General features: G+C 36.9%; 1 long non-coding RNA gene across 2 annotated transcripts in view; it reads left to right on the top strand.

Moving 5' to 3' along the window:
• LOC143739417 (uncharacterized) overlaps positions 1-10545 on the top strand; it is a 65618-nt gene extending 55073 nt beyond the window's left edge. For both annotated transcript variants that reach the window (XR_013204191.1, XR_013204190.1), the window contains exons 7-8: positions 8904-9014; positions 9969-10545. This is a non-coding gene — a long non-coding RNA (uncharacterized LOC143739417). The remainder of the gene's footprint in view (positions 1-8903; positions 9015-9968) is intronic.
• The last annotated feature ends 10904 nt before the right edge of the window (positions 10546-21449 follow it).

Genomic DNA, 21449 nt, shown 5'->3' with positions numbered 1-21449 from the left:
CATTTAAAGGCTGTGGCAAAGCCTATTCATTGAGGTCCTCTTTTACTGCACACATTTCTAGAAATCATAAAAAAGCTGCATCTGTTCAAGTCTCAACTATGTATCTTGTTGATTCTGTGCCAAGCCAGTCTCTTGATGTTGCTCAAAGTCCATCAGATGTAAGCATTGAAGAGCCTGAGGATATCCTGGACCCAACTGATATGAAAGGGCCATATATGAGAAATTTGTGTATGTTTTACATGAAGTTACAGGCAAAATACCTTGTACCTTCCTCCACTATTCAGATGATTGTGGAACAAGTAGACAATCTAAATGATGTGTGTCACCAGTACACAAGAAATCAGCTTAAAGGTGTCCTGCAAGCTAATACCAGATTGACGGAGTCAGAAATAAAAGATGTTCTGGCAAGTTTAAATGATTCTAGCTTGCATGCATCCTGTAGCCCTGCACTCTCTACTGAGTATTTGAGAAAGAAATATTTCCAGACAAACTTCTCTTATGTACATCCTCAAACTATTAGTTTAGGCACTGATGATAATCGAAAGGAACAATTTGCTCAGTATATCCCAATAAAAGAGACTTTGCAGGCTTTGCTAAAAGACCCAATTGTGTGGAAAGAATGTACAAAGCATGAAGATGACACTTATGCACATGTTCTAAGTGATGTGAGAGATGGCTCTGTCTACAAGAGTAATACACTGTTTAGGGAGTCGGGTATAAGTATAAAGCTCATACTGTATCAAGATGCCTTTGAGGTTGTTAATCCTCTTGGGTCAGCAAAAAAAAAAAATACAAGATACTTGGGGTTTACTTTACACTGGCCAATCTTGACCCATTTTATCGTTCCAGTGTTGAAAACTTGCAGCTTGTGCTCTTGTGTAGGGAAGAACACTTTAAATATTTTGGCCACGACAAAGTTTTCTCCACAGTGCTGTCAGATATCAAGGAACTGGAGACAAATGGGCTTGTGATATCTGGGCATGTTGTTAAGGCATCAGTTTTTTGCATTGCTGGAGATAATTTGGGGTCTCACAATGTTGGAGGTTTCACAGAGAATTTCAGTACCTCCACTTACTTCTGTAGATATTGCCTGGTAACTAGAAGTGAGTTCCATGATTTTCAAAAAGATGCACCACCCCGAACAGTGCAAAACTACAATGAGGCAATACAACAGATAAGAAGTGGTGCCCTGACAGAAAGCGGGGGTTTAAAATTTGATTCAGTTTTCAATTCCCTCACTTTCATGTCTGCCAGCCTGGCCTCCCACCTTGTATTGGACATGATGTGTTTGAAGGAGTTGTGGCATATGACTTGGCCATGTACATCAAGCACTTTGTGAAGGTAAAGAAATTCTTTACTTACAGTCAGCTAAACCGGAGAATCAGGCAGCTCAGCTATCAGGGATCTGATGCCACTTCTACTCCTTCAGAGGTTGTTGAAAAGGGAGTTAAAATAGGTGGCCAGGCAACAGAAAACTGGTCTCTCCTGAGGCTTCTTCCTATTATAATAGGTGAAAAGATTGCCGAAACAGATGATCCAATATGGCAGCTGACAGTCCAGCTGAAAGAACTTGTGGAATTAATATGTGCCCCTAAAATATCTCACTCTCAAGTTGCTTTGCTCAATGTTCTCATTGTGGAGTATTTAGAAACAAGAAAGGAGATGTTTCCTGATCATAAACTCAAACCAAAGCACCATTACATTGGCCACTATCCTGCTTTGATTCTCAAGTTTGGCCCACTCATGAGATTGTGGACTATGAGATTCGAAAGCAAGCATTCCTATTTCAAAAGATGTGTGAGAAGAACACAAAATTTCAAAAATGTGTGCCAGACACTTGCAAATAACCACCAACTTCTGCAAACATATCTAAACTCAAGTTCTATCTTTGCTCCTACTTTGCAAGTGAAACAATCCACCCCTTTTCATGCAGAGTTGTACAGTGATGCAGTACGCAGTGCAGTAGAAGCAAGCTTGCCTGATCAGTGTGCTCTTGAAGCATCTACTGAGATACAGTGGAAAGGCACTCTATACAGAAAGGGATTTTTTCTTTGCATAGGTCCTGGCATGCCAACAGAGTTTGCACAAATCGAACTTATGCTAATAATGGATACAAATGTGTACTTCCTTGTAACTCCTCATGGTTCACAGTATTTACCAGAGTTTGGACTGTATAAAATTCACACAGCATGTGGGGGCATGAGGTGCCTAAATGGAGGGCTGTTGTTGGATTACTATCCATTGCCTGCTTATGCTTTTTGTGGAACTCGAGTAATTTCTCTGAAACATAGCAAAGTAGATATTGAGTAGGTAATTTAATGCTGAGTTGTGACCGTGTGAGCACTAGGTAATATAAGGATGAGTACAGTAGACTTTGCAGGACTTGAGTATGGCTGAAGAGGTCCTTAAATGCTTGAAATTACATTTTAGCATTAAACTTTCAATAACAGAGTTCCATAAATATTTAAAAACAGATAGTGATAAAAACAGTCACCACTTCACAAGGATTCAGAAACATACCTACACGCATCAAGCTAATGTTGAAAGCTAATAGTGAAATAGCTACCTCTGAAGCTAAGAAATGAAGAATACATTACATTTTGGAGATTTATTTGGGCTAACACTGAATTACAATGTCTGACTCTCTTTTCTTAGTGATGGATGTATACAGTGGTCTTTCTGACTTCATTGACTCTGTGCTGCCAAATTCAAGTTCAAATGAACATCTGTTAGAAGCTCTTCAGACCTTGGGTGTGGAAACTGTGGAAGATTTTAAGTATGTCCAGGAGGCAGATCTTGTTGATATCCTCAGGCCAATTGAAGCTCGAAAATTGATTGCGAGATTTAAAGCTTTTTGTAAGTATACTTAATTGTAAGTTGTAAACACATAAAAAATATTAAATCCTCACATCGTAATAGATTAGTTGTATTTTAGTTTTGCTAAGCGATTTTGAAAAAGCTTTGTAACGGCAAAACGTGATTGCAGGCCTAAATCCTATTGTCTTCTGTCCAGCTGAAAAGGACGCCAAAGAGATTCCTGATCTGCCCACCAGAGCTGAGCCAGAAAGATGTATAGCCACACCCAGATGAACAATGCCACGCAGAGACCATTCATCTACAAGTATGTGTGATGAAAATGTTTTGGCTGAATTAAAATAACACAGAACAAAAGACAGTAATAATTATAAAATACGCTGAGACAAACAAGCCTGAAAAATACAATAAGAGATATTGTATTGCTTAGGGTTAGACTCTGATGCATCAAAATTACAATTGAAAAGGCTTTATCATTTAAATTGGATGGTAAACCTGGTAGAATAGATTAGTGTTTCACATACAGTAGGTGTTTTTTTTTGTTGTTGTTTTTTCACTCTTCCACGTCTTGTGGTCAGAGGCCAGTAGTGAATACTAAAATAAATTCTGACCTCTCCAGGTGGATACATTGCAGATCATTCCAACTCTACACAGTCTTCCTCAAGCTCAAGTGAAGTCTCAACTCCTCATAGAAACTCTCCAGTGGATAACAACTGGCACTTCAATTTTGAGATACCCTGGAGTAAAATGCCGTCAGAAATTACCAGAAAGCTCGAAAATAAAGAGCGGCCAACAGGAAGTGAAAGACGTGAAATGATTCGTATGATGTTAGGAGAGATTCTAACCATCTGCCCTACACCAGGGAAGAAACATCTATGTGAAATTGCCAGGAAGATTGTTTTAAGATATCCTCTGTCATTCAGAGATGTAATCGAAGATCAAGTTGTTGGTAGCGGTTATGACTCCCTTACCAAGCAGATGCAGACTAGACTTGACAACATGAAAAGAGGGAAAACCTCACTCTACCTGCAAAGACAGACATCCAGCACAAGTGAGGGAGAAGAGCCACCTTCCAAGATAAGAAGAGTGGATACATATGGTTGCACAAATTGGCAACCAAAACGGCTGCCACCGGGTGAAACTGAGGAGACTCAGAAATGTGCACAAGAAGAATTAAAGAACATGCACAAAAACAAAAGCAAGAACACCAAAAGTATTCAAGAAAAAATGCTGGTTACTTTCTACAGTCAGAGAAGAGACATAAGTGGAATGGAAACCCCTGTTTTGGTAAAAGAGTGGCCATATCTGTTTGAGATGTGTGGGATAATGGCCCACTTCACAGAGCTAACCGGTATGGATGTTGACAGAGGAGCCATCTCAAGTAAATGTGAAAGAGTCATTTCATATCTCATCTCCCATGAGAAGAACAGTAAAATAGAGAGCATCCTAGAAGGCATTAAAAGTGCCAAAGCGAAGGATCTAGATGCTTATCTTCCTGGATGTGTGATGCTGCTTCTGAAACATTTCAATGAAGATCAGGCCAAGATGTTTGTGATGGTTGATGAGACGTGTCTGCCATCTGAAGTTGATCAACTGCCCAGCACGCCTTGCGTCGTTGTATGTGGTATGTGGTATTTTATGTTTTATCCTATTTAAGCAAAAGGCATTTTTCAATTTATGAACAGGTTGATGCAGGCATTTTAAATCAGGCACTGGCTAGAGATTCTAGTAAACTTAAGTATGTCTTGTTAATGGTAGAAGCATTTTCTGCAATTAGACCTTCATCAGCGTTGCACTAGCATGGTGGTACTAAATACAAATTTTTGAAAAGTTTATTAAAGGGGTAGTCAAGCCGAAACCCTGTCATTCCAAACTTGTCTGACTTGTGTTCATTTTTAGAACATAGATATTGCAGAAAGTAATCAGCTGTTTTTGTTCATACATTGATGGAACTTGTTGGTTACCATTCACCTTTAATGTAATCCATTTTACTCGTTTTAATTCAAGTCTTCTGAACAAATGTGGTCACTTTATATGATGAGATTGATTATTAATAACTACAGTATCAAATAATATTTTAGTGTACATCCACATCACATACAAAAATGTCACATCACACAATCTCTTTTAGCATAGAATTTCATTAATCACCATTGCCATAATGTATAGACAAATTAGGTTTCACTTTACAGCCTTATTTATTTTATATGTGATTTTAAATTAAGTGTTACAACTGAATTTTATATTTATAAACAGTAAAGTGATTGTATTGCTTCAGAAGACTTGGATTAAACCTCATGGGTCAAATGAATTACACTCATCCTTTTATCTTTGTGTATCCTCAATGTTGGTGGCCTTTCACCTACATTGTTTGGACCAAAACAGCTGAGAACTTTTAAATATCTTAATTTGTATTACACAGGACACCCTTAACTTTTTAACATAATGGAAAGGTAAAACCCAGAATAGTAAAGTTTTCTTGTTATTGTGCTAATATGCAAGACAAATAATGTGGTCGTTTGACAGTCATGATGTTAGACTTTTTTTAACCAAATTTTTTTTGGTGTACTGTAGGGAGTTCTCCCCAGACAGCTGAAAACTTCATGACTGCTGTGGACCAGACCATCATGAAAGATGGTGTTACAAATTGTGGTGATGCCCTTGTAATGATGTTCGTAACCTACTACTGCCTCAACATCAGTTATCCAGTGGAACTTGGAGCAACTCTTGAGTTCATCCAGAGGTATGACTTGAAGTTTAACCACAAAATGCATTTCCTGAAGAACAACAAGTTTGTGTATATATGGACCAAATGGTGTAACACTACCTTTATGATCTATGGAGATGTTGACACTGGCAGCAGATTTTAACACTGGTAGTTGGAACGGCACACTTGCTTAAAGGAGAACTCCGGTCAATTTTAACATTGAGCTAATTTTTTTAGTAAATTTGGAGTGCTGTCAATACAGAGAACAACAACAAAAATCGGTGTTGCTTACATCGTGTTATCCTCTTTTTAAAATTGGCACCCTGTTGACTTCAATGGGGCAAGATTTAAACTTAACCAGTTCTTAGTCTTAACATCCTTGATGTGTCACTACAAGTGCCCAGCCATGTTAGATGATTCCTTCAGAGTGAACACGAGTGAATCTGACTGCATTAGATGTGAAAGATATGAATAAAAATGATGTTATAACAGCCAGCGAACATACCTGTATTTACATCCTGTTTTCGGCCGAAGTCTAAAGTAGTCGATTGTCAAGTTCACGCGCATAGGTTTAGTTACCAATGATCACGCGCGTGAACTCGACAATCGACTACTTTAGACTTCGGCCGAAAACAGGATGTAAATACAGGTATGTTCGCTGGCTGTTATAACATCATTTTTATTCATATCTTTCACATCTAATGCAGTCAGATTCACTCGTGTTCACTCTGAAGGAATCATCTAACATGGCTGGGCACTTGTAGTGACACATCAAGGATGTTAAGACTAAGAACTGGTTAAGTTTAAATCTTGCCCCATTGAAGTCAACAGGGTGCCAATTTTAAAACGAGGATAACACGATGTAAGCAACACCGATTTTTGTCGTTGTTCTCTGTTTTGACAGCACTCCAAATTTACTAAAAAATGAGCTCAATGTTAAAATTGACCGGAGTTCTCCTTTAAGGGATAGTTCACCCAAAAATGAAAATTCTATCATCGTTTACTCACCCTCAAGTTGTTCCAAACCTCTGTGTTTGTGTTCAGCAGAACAAATAAAGAAAGGTATCTGGAAGAATGTTTTAATCAAACAGATCTCGGTCCCCATTGACTTCCATAGTAGGAAAAAGTACATACTATGGTAGTCAATGGGGATCGAGATCTGTTTGGTTACAAACATTCTTCCAAATATCTTCCTTTGTGTTCAGCAGAACAAAGAAACTCATACAGGTTTGGAACAACTTGAGGGTGAGTAAACAATGATAGAATTTTAATTTTTGGGTGAACTATCCCTTTAATAGGAGATACTTGAAGAGAGAGTTCACCCCAAAATAAAATTGTCATCGTTTACTTGCACTCATGTTGTTCTAAACCTGTATGAATGTATTCTGTTGAACACAAAAGATACTTTGGAAGTCAGTGGGGTCCATCAAATGTTTGGTTACAAAAAAAAATCTTCAAAGTATCTTATTTTGTGTTAAACACAAGAAATGTATACAGGTTTGTAACAACTTAAGGTTGAGTAAATGATGACATTTTTATTTTGGGGTGAACTATACCTTTAGATATGTCGGTGTCACATCTCTTGCTGTGTTTAAATACTTTTTTTATTTGCTGAATTGCTTCATCAGAATTGCTGATTATGAAATTTTGTAGCACTATATTCAAGTGTATTTCTGTCTTCACAGATGCCTTTTCAGAATAAATCCAGATCGGGGGACCAAAGTGGAGAAGAAGTCATCTAAAAAACAGCAGTCCATGAATCCTAAGGTTCTTTCATTGATTACAAACATTGCAAACTTTGAATGGAGAGAGTAGACATCATCTCACCTGCCAGCTTCTTTCTGTTTCATCCAATTTGTTTATACAGTATACTATTCTGTAATGTTTAAAGGGTTCATTCTGCTTGTATTTTGTGGCTGGCTGTTATCTTGAGTGAGTGTGGTGTTTTAATGTGTACTTTAATGTAAATTGTGTACACTTCAAAGTACAGGGTTAAAAAAAAGCTGTCATGCTCACAGTAAAGACTGTAAGACTGTTTATGTTGGTTAGTTTTAACCAGTGGAGAGAACCAGTTACATTTAAATATGTATGCTAACATATGCTGCTAACGATTCTATGAAGTGTATTTGCTGATAACAAATAAAACAAAAAATTAATTTTACTGTTGTTGTTGTTTTTTTTATTAAAGCAAATCTTAGTTATTTTTGCAGTTTAACTAAATTGAAAAATAAAATTAAGTACTGTTATAAAAACATTGTATGTGTGCATACAATACCAACTGTAATAATAATAATAATATATTATATATAATATATATTATCTGTACTTAAACTTTTTTTATCATTCTTTAAATATAATTTTTCTGTGTTTTAGTGGTGTATGACTGTTATTTTAACAATTAATATATGTTAAAATGAAAAGATTTCATGGTATAATAAGGACATTTTTGTGTATAATAACAGTAATAAACCGTAATCATAGGATAAGAAATTACTGTTTTTTTTTACAGTTTATCTATGTATTTTTCATGACAGTATTTTTCTGTTTTTAAACAAACATTTTCTGGCGCCCCTGCTGCCAGAAAATTACCGTTTTTTTACGTTTTTTTTTTTTACAGTGTAGTGTTGATTTGTTAAAATCTATATCTCCTCAAACATAAGCATGGTATTGCTTATAGCAGCTTGGAATTATACTTTAAAAATATTGTTGCAGTGTTTTTCTAGTATGTAATATTTAAAAAGATAATTTATTTCAACTGTTTATATTAAAGATTTTTTTATTATTACAGGACATATTGTTCATAAGTTACATTTACAAGTAAACCACTTAAAATGTATAATGAGCACATCTTCATGATTTCTAAACATTTGCTTTAGGAAAATTGCATCCTATGTTTTCACTTTATTTAAAGCACTTTATTATTAAAGGTTAGTAACTGTATTATCACTCACAATACGTATTCATAAGAACACAACATGGCTATTAACAACAATATATTCACTTATTTGACAGAAATAAATCTGAAATACAAAAAAATGATTGTAACTATAATGTAATAACATTATAGCAGCACAGGTTGCATCTTTATAAATACATTCATGTAACTATACAACGGAGTAATTAATACTTATAAGTCATGCATTTGCTTTTTCAATGTGCATTACATAGTTTTGTGCTGTAATTTGTGCTGTTCTTATAATGCATTATAGGTCTTAAATATATTTATAAAATAGTAATACTTGCATATAAATAAGTATAAATGGAAATATAATTCTTTATAAACATGGTCTTCATAGAAAGTGTTACCACATCTTCTTCTGGAGGGTGTATTTGACCTTGTTGGAGTCATTTTTCATCTTCTCTGTTTCTCTGTGTTCTACAGATTGTGACAGAGCTGGAGGTCCCATCTCAGTTTTTCACAGTGCTTATTGCATCTCTGTCGGTCATCCTTGGACTCATTGCTATGGCGATCATCTTTGTGCATCTGTATAAAGTCAGTGTTTATAACACATAATACAGTACATGCAACTGACAGTTGAAGCTTGAGTGTAATTTTTTATCCTAAAATACTCAATATTCATTTTTAAAAACTGCAAGAGAGGGCTCTTTAACTCCAGTCCTGGAGGGCCAGTGTCCTGCTGAGTTTGTCTCTAACCCTAACCAAACACACTGAACAAGCAAATTAAAGGATTAGTTCACCTCAAAAATGAAAATTTCCTAATAATTTACTCACCCCAAGCCATCCAAGATATCCATGTCTTTCTTTCCTCAGTGGAAGAGAAATTAAGTTTTTTGAGGACAACATTTCTGGATTTTTCTTCGAATAATGCACCTCAATGGCAACCAACGTTTTGAAGTCCAAATCAATCCAGTTTCAAAGGTCTTTGAAGTGCTTCAACGGACTGTGCATGATTGCAGCTGAGGAAGAGGGTCTTATCTAGCGAAACGATAGGTCATTTTCAACAACAACAAAAAAATATATATATATATATATATATATATATATATATATATATATATATATATATATGTATGTATATATACTTTTTAACTACAAGTTAAAATATTCCTTTGAAGAGTGTAAACTGGGGTAACCAACCCTGCTCCTGAAGGCAACCTATGCAGTTCAAACGCTGCTTATTTTCAAGTATTCCTGAACAAGTTGGTTATCTGGTTCAGGTGTGTTTGTTTAGGGTTGAAGCTAAACTCTGCAGGATGGTAGCCCATCAAGTGGAGGGTTTGACTTTGAGTTTGTGGTCTAGGAAATCTGTTTAAATTTTTTCTTATCGCTTTTACAATTCTATTTTGCAATGCTTATGCCACAGAAATTACACTTCACCTTTAACTGTTGATATTTGTGTCCAATGGATCTGTTGTTTTTAATTTACTATTATTTGTAAAAAAAAAAAAAAAAATGTAAAAAAATTTGTACTGCTGAATTTTTCAGAGGGGCTTTTTCAAAAAAAATTTCAACTGATGACAAAGACAGCCCAGTGCCGCCATCTACTGGTGAAGCTAGTTTTACTACAGCCAACGCTGACTAAACAACAGCAGATGCCCCTGGTGAGAGTGCTGCGTCTAATGGACAACCTTTACATATGATGAGGAGAGGTCAACCCTGTACTTTCACCTCGTTGCTCGATACAACGATAAACGTGATCGTATACTGAAAATAAACCATCATTGCCAATTTTCTCTGTATTTCTCTAACCTTACAAAAATGACCAAAATCCGACGTTTGACTGATGAATTTTTCACTTCTTTGCTGGTTTTGACCAAAGTGGTTTTCTTAGATGCCAATGTATTTTTTTATATAGTAAATTTATAGCATTTACAGCAGTGTACCATTTTTTTATTTGAACCAAACGTTCATAGAGAATATTGTGGAAATTAATTAATAAATTCATTCATTCATTAAGCATTTAAATAGTGCTTTTAGATACTACTGTACACTCAAAATACTTTACTAATTGATGCCAAATACATTTTATGCAATAAAATGTTGCAATTCTTAAACTAAAAAAGATTTGTATTTTCTGCAGCTCCTTTTTATGATAAACCATGTCCCCACAAAGATTGTAATACCAGTAATTTTTCACCTTGTGGAGACATGAAGGACCCATGAGGAAAACATCTTGTTTTCATTCTAAATCATACAAAATGGTGTTTTTTAAAAATGTGAGGGTTGTGTTAACAGTGTCCACCAATTTTTCAGCTGTGCTGGTTCAGAAAAATATTTTTTCCATTAATTTTTCCCATCAGCTATGAGATGAATCGAACACTACAAACTTTTATTTGAAAAAAAAACAAAGAAATACAAAAACAATTGAAAATCGGAGAAAAAGACAAAGGTTCAATACTGTCTATTTCACGGCTTTACTAATGGAAAGAACATCTCATGAAGCATTGCGAACTGCGTAACTGAATTGAAAAATATGTAGAAATATAAAACTCTTTTACAGATGTTGATTATATATAAAAACAAAGCATTTTAAGTGTATTGCAAAGTTTGCATATGTATACAATCAAGTATTTCGAGAGCATAGAGATTTGCAGTGCTTTATGGGAGAGGCCAGAGCTAAAGAGCAACTGGTACTTTATTTGGCATGCATTCCTTTTTAGACTTTCTGATTGATGTAATATTCTGTACAGCATCATGGGTAATGTCAAGTCAAATAATCACCTTTAATTTATAGCGTTTTATACAATACAGATTGTAGCAAAGCAGATTTACAATGATAATAATTCAATGATGCAAACACTTCATTTCGGCTGTACAACAGCTCTAAAAGAAAATAGTCACTGTTTATCTGAAGTCAGTTCAGTGTTAAATTGAGTTCCGTTTCAGTTCAATTGTAAATATCATCGATTATTAAATTAGTTAATTTAATTTATAAAGCAGTTCTGCAGAAATATCTCATCCAATAGTGTTAGTGCAGTCAAACTAATAATATTGTTGAATACTAAAGTGTCCCAGACTAAGCCAGAGATGACAGTGGCAAGGAACCCAAACTCCCCAACTCAGGTGACAGAGTGGAAAAAAAACCTTGGGAGAAACCAGGCTCAGTCAGAGTCAAGTCACCTTTATTTATATAGCGCTTTTTACAATACAGATTGTTTCAAAGCAGCTTTACAGAGATAACAGGAAAATAATGTTGTAATAGTATTGTTAAACATAAAATGAAATGTCCCCAACAAAGTAAGCTAAAAGCCAATGGCAACAAAGGCGAAGACAGGCGAAAAAGGCAACAGTGGCAAGGGACCAAAACTCCATCAGGTGACAGAATGGAGAAAAAAACCTTGGGAGAATCCAGGCTCAGTCAGGGGGCCAGTCCTCCTTTGGCCAACGAACGAACAGTGTATGATTATGATTTAGGCAGCATTATAGGTCAGAAGTCAGATGGGATCAGAACTTTCACAATATTAATCCAGGTCCATCTGGTTGGGGGTCGGAGTCATCACGCCAGTATGGAGAGGAGTTTGTTGAGGTGTCGATGAGGCCTTCACAGTGTTGGTGAGGCTGGCACTTCAGGGATGCGTTGTCGTTGTGTCCATGCGATGGTCCTTCATCAGATCTGGATATGGCCTTGATCCTACGGTTTGTGGTAAACCTCGGGATAAACAGTGAGACTAATATTAGCGTAGATGCCATTCTTCTTTTGATGTACAAAGTACATCAGGATTTATGGGAAGTGTTCCTGGTTCTGGCTGATCTAAACTATGCAGCCCAACATTGAATTATAGAAGTCTATAATGTGTTATGTGTATGCTAGGCCAAAGAGATGTGTTTTAAGTCTAGATTTGAACTGACAGACTGTGCCTACCATGTTAGGAAGATTGTTCCAAAGTTTTGGTGCTAAATAGGAAAAGGATCTACCGCCAGGAGTCGATTTCGATATTCTAGGTATTATCAACTGGCCAGAATTTTGAGAATTGAAGGACCATAAAGCGTTAAAAACTCGCTCAAGTACAGGGGAGCTAAAGAATTTAGTGCTTTGTAAGTAATCAGCAATATTTTAAAATGTAGACGATGTTTAATAGGGATCCAATGCAGTGTTGACAGAACCGGGCTAATATGGTCAGCACAATGTTTTATTTCGATTGTAATTGGACACATAAAAAAGAAGACATTTAACAGTTTATTTTTTCATATTTCTTAAGTCTGTAAGACCAAAAATGATGGAGTATTTTAAGTCTATTTTGCTGCTATGTGAAAAAAATCGAGCAAAACGCGCCGGCACTTTTGCCGACCCCAGAGGGTTAATAGGGAGCCAATGCAGTGTTGACAGAACCGGGCTAATATGGTCATACTTCCTGGTTCTGGTAAGAACTCTAGCGGCTGCATTTTGGACCAACTGTAGTTTATGTATTAAACTTGCCGGGCAACCACCCAGTAGAGCATTACAATAATCTAGCCTTGATGTCATGAACGCATGAACTAATTGTTCAGCATTTTTTATTGAGAACATATGACGTAATTTAGATATATTTTTAAGATGAAAAAATGCAGTTTTACAGATACTAGTCACGTGACTTTCAAATGAAAGATTGGTATCAAAGAGCACACCCAGGTTCCTAACCAACGACGAGGACTTGACAGAGCAGCCATTAAGTGTTGAGACAGTATTCTAGGTTATTACGTGTTTTGTCCAATAATTGGAATCTCTGTTTTTTTCAGAATTAAGTAGTAGGAAATTACTAGTCATCCAGTTTTTTATATCAGCTATGCATTCCGTTATTTTGTGGATTGGTAAGTTTCGTCAGGGCGTGAAGAAATATAGAGCTGAGTATCATCAGCATAACAGTGAAAACTAATGCCATGCTTCCTAATGATATCTCCGAAGGGTAGCATGTACAGAGTGAACAGTAACGGTCCTAGTACTGAGCTTTGTGGTAAACCATACTGAACTTTTGACCTTATCAGACATCTCTTCATTTACTGCTATAAACTGATAACGGTCAGATAAGTATGATTTAAACCATGCTAGTGCAATTCCACTAATGCCAACATAGTTTTCGTGTGTATTTAAAAGAATGTTGTGGTCGATAGTGTCAAATGCAGCACTAGGATCGAGTAGCACTAATAGAGAGATACAACCACGATGGGATGATAAGAGCAAATAATTTGTGACACTAATGTTAGCTGTCTCAGTACTATGATACGGTCTAAATCCTGATTGAACATTTTCACAGATACCATTTCTTTCTAAAAAGGAACATAGTTGTGAAGATACTGCCTTTTCTAGTATCTTTGACAGAAAAGGTAGATTCGAGATCGGCCTGTAATTGACTTATTCTGTAGGATCAAGTTGCGTTTTTTTAACAAGCGGTTTAATCATAGCCAGCTTGAAAGTTTTTGTTACGTATCCTAATGACAAAATGAATTAATGATATTAAGAAGAGGATCTATGACCTCTGGAAGCATCTCTTTAAATAGTTTAGTCGGTATAGGGTCTAACATACATGTCGATTTAGATGATTTAACAAGTTTATAAAATTCACCCTCTCCTATAGCAATGAATGAATCGAATTTTTCATCAGTGACACTGCACTGTCTGATGCGATACTCATATTGCGAATTTCAGATTATTACATGCAAGTGTGTTTGATTTATGGACCAAGTTTTCAGACCAAGTTTATGGACCAAGTTAATTTAATTAATAAACTAATTATATAAAACTATTGTAAATGCACTACAAATAAACTAGATCTATGCCTTTACTTTTATTAATAAAACTTACTTATAAAATACAAGGCTTAAGACATTTATTTTCCTTTAAAGCAACACTATGTCGTTTTTCAACCTTTATTATATATTTTCAAGACCCTTGAGATGGTACATCGACTTACAATAGGTTGAATGACACGACTGCCATAGCCTGACAGTGTCTGTATCGCGTTTACTGGCACTATGTAACTTCGGGTTTCGGGTAGTAACCCGAGCAAAAACAAAAAAACTACAAAATTCAACTGCTTTACGGCATACGTCACTTCCCCCACCACCCCAACTTCCTCAAATTCTGACTTGAGAGCCCAACTAGCGTTTGATAACCGTCTGTATGTTGTTGTCATGACCGATTAATTTGTCACTCTCCCTTTTTCTTATTTTAGTCTCCTCTGACAAAAACCTTAGCTTTCAAAAAAAGGCTAAGGTTTTCGTCAGACTAAAAGAAGAAAAAGGGAGGGTGACAAATTAAAGGAGTTTGCGTGCGCGCTCGCGCAACCGGCTCTCTCTCTCTATGCGCGTTCTTTCAGTAACATGCACCCTGCCACAAGCGCAGCAGTCAGTCATCTCAGGGAGTCAATCAGGGAGTCAGGGAGCTGACTACCGCGTGAAATGTAAAAGGCTGAATAACATGGCTGGCCATGTTACGGAATCTATCTGGTCCTCCATTTATCTTCGTGAATCAAGTAATGCTAGTAGCCTAGAGTAGCAAATTATCAATCTGGTAGCTACACTAACATGCTAGTTTACGATGGTTGAAATAAATAATCTTTCAGGATAACTATCCTAATGTCTGCAGGCTGATAATCATGTTTGTTTATTTATTTTTCTGGTGAAAGTGTCTTGCCTCAGGCTATAATGCAAATCGATTTACAAATTTGCAGATTCATCTATGGTAGCTTGATATTATAATATTGACGATATATGGCTATTACCTACCACACAAACATTGAATTGAATTAGCATATCTGTTATGTAAAACAGTAGACAATAGGCTACTATAATGACGCTGGCTTGTAAACGTGAGCTACGCGACGTTTGACGTTTGAAAAAAATTAAAGCCCATGAAATTATATTCATATGACATGCTGAAATATATGCTAATGTACCTGGGGTGAAGACATTTCACACGCAACGCTGGCAGTCTGCCCACCAGAACTCAAGACAGTTTCGGCTTGTCAACAAATGCACACGTGTATCCCCTGGTGTAACCATGACAGATTTTACGACAGACAATACTATTTCCCAAATGTAGGGGGACCCCGAGAGCAAAAAAGACATATGCTGCGTCCGAAACCGCATACTCAATGAGTAGGTACTTAATTTCAATAAGTACTTACTTAACGACCGCTAAAAGAGCAGGTACTTTATAGCCAAATCTCGCTGAGTATGAATGCGAACCGGACATCTGCCATGTTGACGTTATCATGTGACCTACGACGCGTTATCACAAGTGCAACAACTTAAAAGATATGAACGAAACGTTTAATTAATCTCTGTAATATCTTGATATTGATTAAACCTGCTTATTTTGTGATTGTAGTATAACCAATAAATTTAGGTCGATTTAAGTTCTTATTTTTAACGCTTCTAATGTGACCCACAGTTTAAATATGCTATATATATATATTAATACTTATATATAACACCTTAAATATATAATTTTTCATTACAAAAAACCTAAATCGTCATCTCTTGAATATGTTTTTAATTTCTTCATTTTAAATCCAAAATGTTCACCCACAAGCAAAAAGCCCTTTTGGGTCCCTAAGGGCTGTCCTTTATGTTTTCCTATTTTTCTTGTTGAATTTTTCATCCCTCTGGATTATAAATAACAACAACAACAACAAAATCAGTTTGTTTGTACCGCTATTATTCAAAGATATTTAAACTTGTCATTGTTCTTTTTTTCCTGTGTATATAATATCATATTATGATGGATGCAAACCCATATTTATGTTTTCTGTCATTATGATTGTTCATCCTGATCTTGTATGTAACTATAAGTTCTGGAATACAAAATTATATGAGCGACAGGTGCACTAACACCTCATTACATCAGTAACTCGACAGCCATACCTAGAACAGTTTTCCTCAGCGTTTGTAATGTCTGCACATTGTTCACAGCACACGACTGCTCGAAGATCTCACCTTTGGAGAAGACTGTTGATTTTTATACTAGAAAAATGTAAGTATCACTCCTTAAAAAACAAGATTACCCCAGAATGAATTGCATCGCTAGCCCACCCCAAAACTTACACAATAATAATGATAAATGCTGGCCAAAACTTTTTTTTACTGAAAATTGTATATTTTAGTAAAACAAGCAAAATGTAATATTTGTCATATGACATATGCAAGAATACACACTAGATAAATGCAGTAAATACAGTTATAGTCAAGCAATGAATTAAAGCATAAATATATTAAATAATTGTATTTTATTTACTGACAACAACAATAAGAAACATGGATAAGTAAAATAATGAATAAAAGTAACCATCAGAATAAACAAATGCATATACAAGTCAACAACACATGAAACAAAGCTTTATTCAAACTATAAGCATGTATTTACAGGCGCTGAACCCCACATCCTACTGCCATCTCCACACAGCGGTTCTCATTCTTTGGCTTTATTCTGATGAATCAGCTGACCACCAGGTGACCGTGCCTCCGTGCCGGAGGTTGTTCTGAGGCGATAAGGGCCGGTGGAGTGATGGAGCGTCTCATCCATGGCACCATTTCCAGGATTCAGCTCCGGGCTCTCCATCCTCAGTGCTCACACCAGTCTGAAGACATTTCAGATCCGAATGAGAAAAGTGCTGTAATAACTGTGTTTGAAATTACAATAATTAAAATAAACTACAACTTAAAGGTGCATTGCGCATCAATTCATGTTAAAAATACACGTTTTCTAACCCATACATGCATAAACAATTGCCTGATGGGCTGAATGAGCCCTTCTCTGATCACTGCAATTGCCTCTATCATCCTGTACAGTAAAATAAATAAGAGGGATTCGGGTTCGAATTTGAGACTGGGCGTGACGTCATGCGCGTTCACGCTCACCAGGCTATGTCTCGCAGGTTTGTGTATTCGCCGGCGCCGCCATTCTCCGCATCAGCGAAGACAACTCGTGCGTCAAAGGTAGAAGATGGATTCAAAGAGACCGGCTGGTAGTCCGTTCCAAACCCCAACGCAAACTCCACGTAAAGTAAAGAAAAGAGATGTTTTGTCTAGTGCCACCAAAAGGTCCAAATTGGAGTCAGACAGGCGTCGGAGTAAGACGAAAGTCAACCTCGGGAAGGCATTCAACAAATGGAGAGATCTCCGGTCTGCTCTTGGTCTCAAACGGGATCCCCGGTGGGTTTTTTTCTTGATAAAACGGTAAGATATAGCCCAGTCTCTAATGTTTGATACAGCCAATCTATGTATGACAACAAATGACGATGCGTAAAAATGTGTAATGCTTTAGCGTAACCTAGATACATGTACAATCAGAATTGGTTTTACTACCATTGTTAGTGAACAGTTTCATAAACTAGGAATTGTGTTCGGAAGAATAGTACAACATGAAACATAAAACATATCCAATAAAAGATGCTAAATATGTTTTTGTGTATGTCCTACCGGTAACGTTAGCCTTGTGTCCATTGCTAACATGCTAAGGTGTTCATGTCATTGACCAACAAGGAAGAACGCCGTTGCATTGGCTATATTGTATTTTTCGGTAAAAATAGCAAATTGTTCCCGTGAATGTGGTACATTTTGTATGTAGTATATATGAGGTATGTGGGAGCTCGTATTCTATCAAAACGAGGAAAACGTAAAATATTTTGGTATTGTGATTAAATACATGTTTTATTCTGAACGTTGCAGGAAGGGAAATACAATGGTAAAGGGGTAAATATTTTTACTTTACTCATACTGTTTAGCAGACTAACTATTTACTAAATTAATCAGCGCTACATGTAGTTTAGTGATTAGCAAAACAGTTCAAGATTCTTGAGTGTGATATAACATGCTGAAAAAATGACCGATAATTAGACAGAAATTTTGAGTAAATTATAACAGAAAAAGGATGTATTGTTATTGGAATATTCTACTTAGCAGATCAATAACAGGCTGAACCCCGCAAGTCTTCGGCGGATTAGCCTGTTTGGCTTTTATGAAAACGTCATGGTGACATTTGATTGTTTATTACCTTGAGACATTTGAGTGAACGTTGTTGACCAACTGTGTATGGTATGATTATTATTTTGAGCTTTTGCGAAGTAATCAATTATATTGTTTATGAATGTGTTTCCATAACAATACAATCATAGGTGGATACAGTAAAAACATAAACAAAGTTTACTACTACCCCCGTTTTTCCCCTCACACATAAGAGTAATTTACTCAAATGTCTTTCCTTCCATATATTTGAAATGACTTGCAGATTTATAACTTTATTACCACTGAAGAGATTTTGGCTGTACACCAAAGATCTGCGCGGCAGATGCTCCTTCACTTATGAACAGCTCGTTCTCGTGCATGCGTGCGTGTGCGTGTGGTCCATGAGCGTGCACAACTCTGGTTGCAGTTTCGCTTGCCGCCAGAGGGGGGGTAGTTCTGCAAAAACTCAGAGACTTGCGTTTTGCACCTTTAAGATTTAAATAGATTTTGTTATTCATTTCTGTAGTATACTCATTCAAAGCCTTTGATGCAGCATTCAGCTTCATGAGCCACTCTCCACTCCCCCAAATGTTCCTCAATTTATCAACAGTACTAATGGACAAATAAAATAGATAACATGTTTAGTTACTTTATAGATTTGTGTATTTACCTTACTTACAGCACATTTATCTAATGTAAACAGTGTCGCCACAACAGTAAATTCTAAAATAGCACACATACACCAGATGTCTTTTTTATGTTGTGATGTGCTCATTTGCAATACTTATAGAAGATTTTCTTGTCAGATGTAAATAGACATTTAAAATAAGCATCTTTAAGAGGTATATGGTTTATGTACATCTACTTTGGAGATGTGTGCTTACTTGAGCTCTCCTGATAGCAATACATAACGTGTTTTTACAGCAAAATCACAACTATACTAAACTGTCTAACGTCTTTACACCTTCAACAATTCGACAGTTTACTCTAATCTACTGTATTTCAACACATTTTAACACAAGGAACCGTGTTTACTCACATTTGAAAACACCCGCGTCGCTGATCGTAATGTTGGATAATGAGGTATCCTCTCCCGTGGCCTCCTGGGATAGAAAAGTATCCGTCGATGGTTGCTTCAGAATCTGGGCTGAAGCAGTAAGCCATCCGGGAACTTCTCGACTCTTTTATGAGTACTGAGGTTTCGGACATACTACTCCTTTCAAATACTGTTTTCGCCTACTATATAGTAGGAAAGTAGGAATATTCGTACGCACTATAAGTATACGTGAGACCGAATCTCGTGATAATTAGTACGTCACTCTGGAATTTCTCGCCTACTCTTTTATGGATACTAAGGATTCGGACATACTTATTCGCTCGCGTACTGCTTTTTCCCTACTATATAGTAGGGAAGTATGCGTTTTCGGACGCAGCCAGTGTGTTGCTTTAATGCAGTCAAAAGCAACCAGCAAATAAAGGGTTAATCTAAACTATCACCCTACAAGAACCCCCCCCCCCCCCCCCCCCCCCACAAAGTTGGCAAACAAGCTGAGTGATGCGCGATGCATTACCATCGGCCACCACGCACGGTAATAGCATTTTTGTTTCATTTTTTGCCGCTCCAGTCAGAAAGACTGAGAGGAAATGAAACCCTTTGGCCCTTTATTTTACTATTTTTTATTATGTATTTCATATAAACAGGCAATATACCATTAAATAATTTGATTCGTCCAGCTCAGGTATCAAAGGCACACTTTTTATAATACTTTTTTTTTGTGTGCTCGATGCAACCATGTTACCAATACTCAAGAACCTGGAAAAAGTATATTTTTTGATTTTTTTCAATATAATTTCCTGCCATTAAGTAAAGAAAGTCACAATCACTCTATAGACAGTGATGCTAATTAACCGGTTAATGTAAGATCGTAAGAATTTTAACCAATTAATAGCCTACTATACTTAGCTGTATGCTTAAATGATTTCAATTACATGAGAGTAGATGTTAAAACTTCATGCTGATTTGTACTCGGCTTTTGCCAAGATAAGCACCAACTAAGAAATAGCTTTACAGTAACCTATGCTTCTCCATCCATTTACGCTTCTTTCCATATGGTGATGTAAATCTCCTTGTGTCTAGTGTTAACACGCGTCAGCACACACAACGGCTGCAAACACAGTGCGGTCCCCCCATGACAACCGTCTGGATTGACCTGAGTAGGGGACATCTCCAGAGTCACCCCCCTCAACGTCCCCCACTCAACTCAGCCCAGCTTATTGACCTCTACATCCCTCCTGCTGCTGAGACCTAACCAAAATCTCACAATCTCTCTGCAACCCAACCATACGGGCCAACCCGTTTGACTAAGGCTGTCGAGCCCCACTGGTGCGTTAATATGCAGTTTCAGTGGCAACGGTTCCGTATGGCATACCACCTACCGCAAATCACAATATCTGCCCAACCACCCATCATTCACGCGATATACACAGGAACGTAATGACTGTAAATACTATACAACCTATACAAATAAACCAACAGACTCTTCAAGTTTTCAATAATTCTACAAAACCGAAGCATGGCGCCCTGTACAGAGCCAGCTAGAATCTTTCCGTCTCAACCACAGCCAGTTGCTGCTCCTTTCTGCTGCTTCAGATAAGTTCTTTACTGTGTGACGCAACTCTTGGCCACTGAATCCGACGTCTCTGAGGAACCGGGTTGTAAAGTGTGCCACAAAACCTCGACAACCCACTTCCACTGGATAAACCTGGACTCTCCATCCTCACTGTTCTGCTTCAGTGGCCAGATGAGCATACCGCAGTTTCTTCCTCTCATATGCCTCATCTACCGCATCCTCCCATGGCACTGTTAACTCTGTCAGTTGAACAATGCGTGCTGATCCAGACCACAAATTTTTTTTAATTTTTTAATCACAAATTAATTTTTTGGCTTCAATGTCTCGTGGAAAAGAGGTTTTCCCCTAGCGTAAGATATTACGCAGTACGAGAGAACCTCTCGTAAGAGAACTCCTTTTCTCGAGAATAGACCCT

The sequence above is a fragment of the Siphateles boraxobius genome, unplaced genomic scaffold, assembly GCF_051911475.1.
Source record: "Siphateles boraxobius isolate OS27281-9 unplaced genomic scaffold, OSU_SipBor_1 16, whole genome shotgun sequence".
Lineage (NCBI taxonomy): Eukaryota > Metazoa > Chordata > Actinopteri > Cypriniformes > Leuciscidae > Siphateles > Siphateles boraxobius.
The sequence above is the reverse complement of the archived record's forward strand: the minus strand, read 5'-3'. Positions and strand labels throughout refer to the sequence as shown.